At 33.4% G+C, this 4286-nt stretch overlaps 3 non-coding genes across 3 annotated transcripts; all 3 read right to left on the bottom strand.

Moving 5' to 3' along the window:
- Nucleotides 1-3406: 3406 nt before the first annotated feature.
- Nucleotides 3407-3480, bottom strand: TRNAN-GUU (transfer RNA asparagine (anticodon GUU)). Its single transcript has one exon. It is a non-coding gene; the product is annotated as a tRNA-Asn (tRNA).
- A 21-nt stretch (nucleotides 3481-3501) lies between these two features.
- On the bottom strand, nucleotides 3502-3575 carry TRNAN-GUU (transfer RNA asparagine (anticodon GUU)). Its single transcript has one exon. It is a non-coding gene; the product is annotated as a tRNA-Asn (tRNA).
- A 198-nt stretch (nucleotides 3576-3773) lies between these two features.
- On the bottom strand, nucleotides 3774-3844 carry TRNAN-GUU (transfer RNA asparagine (anticodon GUU)). The gene has a single exon. It is a non-coding gene; the product is annotated as a tRNA-Asn (tRNA).
- Between the last annotated feature and the right edge of the window lie 442 nt (nucleotides 3845-4286).

The following is a 4286-nucleotide window of genomic DNA, read 5'->3' as shown; positions in this document are numbered from 1 at the left end:
AAACAATGTGTAAGGCTTGTGTTTTCGATCGGTAGGTCGAAAACACGTGCCGGTTTGTGACTTGAGAAGTCGAGTCTAGAATTTTAAGGGAGAAATGAGGGGGCGGACACTCGCATAACTCTCAAATGGTGGCATTTGAGGGGTATTTATAGAGAAATAGGTGGTTGTGTGCGTTTTGTACGACGTGGTCGCATGGGCTGCTCGAAGAGGCGCGAGCCAATTCGCGGGTCTTCGAGGTGTCTTGTCACAATCACGCAATTGTAATCATGATTTGTTTTATCCTATGCTTTGGATGACATGATTTGTACTTGACCATGAAGCATTCCGGGAAATACTTAACATGGAAGTCTTGAAATGTTTTGTTTTTTGTGTTTGACTCGGTTTGACTCGTTGTTGGAGTCGGGATTTGAATTTTGAGTCGGTTTTTGGTCCGGTGTTGGTTTTGACTCTAGTTAGTGTCATTGCAATCCCGTCGTCCTGCATTAAAAACTCCAGGTACTTTTGAAAAGTTTTGAAATGTTATGTTTTTTAAATCGTTTTAAGTTTTTCGACATATAGTTGTACAAAACTGTCGATTAAACGCTGCGATTCCTAAGCATGTTGTTGTCCGATAATCATCGGGTGTTAGTTGGAGACTCGACAGATACTGGGTATCTACACGACGACATATCAAATATGAACGATTTCCCTAATCATTAGTAGAGGCCGCTATCCAGGCGGGCGGGATTAGGTGTTCAAATAAAGAGCTTCCTAATACGTACCCTCACCCCTTACTCCAGTTATCTCTGGACATCCGTGTCCATTGGCATCTTCGAGAGTCATTCTAGACATAGAATGCTAAGGGTAACGAGTTCTTAGTGTTCATGTCACTACTTTGTGTCTTGACATGGCACGAGGTATTCGAACGGTTCCAATTTCCCATAAAAATTGGTGGTGACTCCACAAATGCAGGCTTATTCAACCTTTCACTGGTTTCAATGCCTCACCAATTGGTAATGGCCCATGACGTGCTTTGGCAAACCCAATGTTCCGTGGGAGAAGTGTCGCCACCTCGAAACCAACGCGCGGGTGCGCGCGGCGCTGGTGGCCCATGTCCACACCGAGATGCATCACTAAGTATCCCACCTTGATTTTAACTCTTATTCATTTCCTCTCTGAGGTGTTGGTTGATACTACCCCTTATAAATTTAATTGTATTTTCTCATACTATACGTTGCACAAAAACTCTCTCTATTTCCTCTCTTTGGCCAAAATTGATGAGCATCCAAGACGCCATTTTTGTTCATTGATTCTTTCCTCTAGTCATCCTTGTTCATCTAGAGTTCAAGAGTAAGTTAATTATTTTTTCAATTCTTTTTTTAGTTTAATGATTCATATGTTCTTACCATATGTTTGTCACGTTTCTCTTAGGCTACAAGTACGGTTCTTACGAAGACGAGTATCTCATCGATTCGGACTGCGATTAGAGGTAACTACGACGTTACTCGGTATTACACGATATATTTGTTGTAGTTGCATGTAATAGTAATTTTGATAATGTTTGTGAAAATTATTTTTCTGGATTTAATAGTTGATTTTAAGATACCATGAATTTTTGTGGTAATTTTTTTGGAGTTATAGTATTTATTTTGGATTTTATAGTGTTAATACGGTTTTTGCGATTATAGCGATGCTGAACTGTTTTAATTAGATTTAAAATACTAAATTATAAGATTAATTCTCGAAATTTTAATATGTGGCCGAGACACTGTATATTGAGGTGTGTGTAAACTTTTAGGTCTTGAAACCTTAATTCGATTTAATAAGTATTTTACAAGTTTTGGTGAAAACCGTTGTAAAATCTGTCAAATCTTATAGTCTGTTTGTAAAACTCATATCGTCTATTATTATTTCGAATCTTCAAATATGTTGAAAATAGACTCCTAATATTTTCACATCTACAGTCTTCACAATACGGTTTGCTCAGAATAAATTATTTGTGGATAGCTCGCTTGTAAACTGCAATTCTGCATTTTGCTCAAAGATTAGTTCGTAAAACATATTTTCCTTTTGATACAGTGGCTAATCTTTTTCTCACAGAAACTTTATAATGTCTAGTTATGTTTAGAATTTTACTCTGCTTTAAAATATTTTCTGAAAGTCGTTTTATAAATTTAAACTTTCTGGATATCGTTTTCTGCCAGCTTTTAGAATTGAATTTTTTGACCCCTGATACTTTCGTCTTTCGAAGGTTGTTATTAAATGAAAGTTTTAGCTAAGAGCTACAGGAAACCATGAAAATTGGTCTTGCGTTATTTTGATTTTTCTGTATTTAATTATGAAGTTTACAATACTGTTGTCCCGTTTTATAAACTATTTTAGGACTCCGTCTCATAAACGCCTAAGTAATATATCTTTACTAAAATGTTTTAAGCTATTTGTTGGTTTTAAGCTTTAAATATAGTAACTTGTTTAATTTATAATTCTTGCATTAGTTTTATTGTCTTGGAAAGGAAGTTTAAGCTTCTTGCTTTGAAAAAATAAAAGTGTATTTCACTTACGAACCTTTGAAATAATATACTTTGAATAAGATACTATCTTTGGGATATTTTTAAGTTTGGAATAATTAAAGTAAGGGCAAAGAATAAAGAAATAAGGCATACAGGTTCTTATACAGCTATATGATTGGGTATCCTGCGGGAGGTACAGATTGTCGTAGAGTCATGTACATTTACTTAGACTAGGACTTCGCATTGTGTGGTAGGGTTGAAGTTTGAATATTATCACACATAGAGAGAGCAAGGGAGAGTTTTTTTTTTTGTGAATAAAATGAATATGGTAATGCGAAATGGTAGTATGAAATAATATGTGAGAATGTTTTAGTAATAAGGCAACAATCACTCATAAATTGTTGCTCAATACACATGAATGGAACAGGAAGCATTGGAGAATATTTCTCTAAATAAAATGATCATAAAACTTCTCAAAACTTTTCCCTCCGAAAGGAATTTGCTTAAATAAGTAGTAAATTATTCACTATAATCTTCTCTAAACTTTAAATTACATTCGTATAACTAAAATAAAACAAAACTGATATAAATCTAAAAATTACAAATTACTAACAATAAATGCATCAAAATTATTTGAGAAAAATTATACATTAAAATCATTAGTTTTGTAGTAAAAAAATCACGAAAATACACATATCATGACTTCACTCAATTAAAATCTGGAATTAACGACGCGTCAATTTAAAATATGTAAATAACAAATAAAATGTAAAAGCTCTATATACCGCGCAGAATCTATAATAGTTTGAAAATAAGAAAATAAAAAAATGTATTTTTTTATCAATTAGTCTCATTGTAGACGGGCTCAGATCACAAGCACGTTCCTCGAATTTGAAAATTAGAAAATAAAATAAAAACGCTAGAATGAGGGCTTAAACCTCTGACCTTGTGGTTAACAGCCACACGCTCTAACCAATGGAGCTATTCCAGCTGTCAGAATAAAAAAAAAAAACACTAGAAGGAGGGCTTAAACCTCCGACCTTGTGGTTAACAGCCACACGCTCTAACCAACTGAGCTATTCCAGCTATTGTTGGTAGTCTTCTCTCATTTTATTTTTTTATCAATTAGTCTCATTGTAGACGGGCCCAGATCACAAGCAAGTTCCGCGAATTTGAAAATAAGAAAATAAAAAAAATGTATTTTTTAATCAATTAGTCTCATTGTAGACGGGCCCAGATCACAAGCAAGTTTCGCGAATTTGAAAATAAAAAAACAAAAAAAAACGCTAGGAGGGCTTGAACCCCCGACCTTGTGGTTAACAGCCACACGCTCTAACCAACTAAGCTATTCCAGCTATCATTGGTAGTATTCTCTCATCATTATCATTATCATTATCATTATATATATTAATCTTCTAAGATCTACTGCCACATGGCATGCTAATATTTCAGTCATTCTTACATGACATTCTGTAATTATTTGAGTAGTTTGAACATTGCACATATAACGGAAAAAAAAGAGAGTAAAGTTTAACATAACACTTAAATCAATTAAAGAAGCAATATAAAATATATCATTATTTACCAAAATTAAATTATCATTATCAATTAATGCCTAAATTCACCAATATTTCAAGTTCAGATAATCAGTTAAAAAAATAGATTATAAACTAATTTACTATAGGTCTATAGCTATATGATATTCTTTCAAGCAAAATTACGAAATATATTTATATAAGCAAAATTACGTAATATATGATTCTAAAATTAATTTATAACCGAAATTACGGAATATAT

This window comes from Silene latifolia, chromosome 9 (assembly GCF_048544455.1).
Source record: "Silene latifolia isolate original U9 population chromosome 9, ASM4854445v1, whole genome shotgun sequence".
Taxonomy (NCBI): domain Eukaryota; kingdom Viridiplantae; phylum Streptophyta; class Magnoliopsida; order Caryophyllales; family Caryophyllaceae; genus Silene; species Silene latifolia.
The sequence above is the reverse complement of the archived record's forward strand: the minus strand, read 5'-3'. Positions and strand labels throughout refer to the sequence as shown.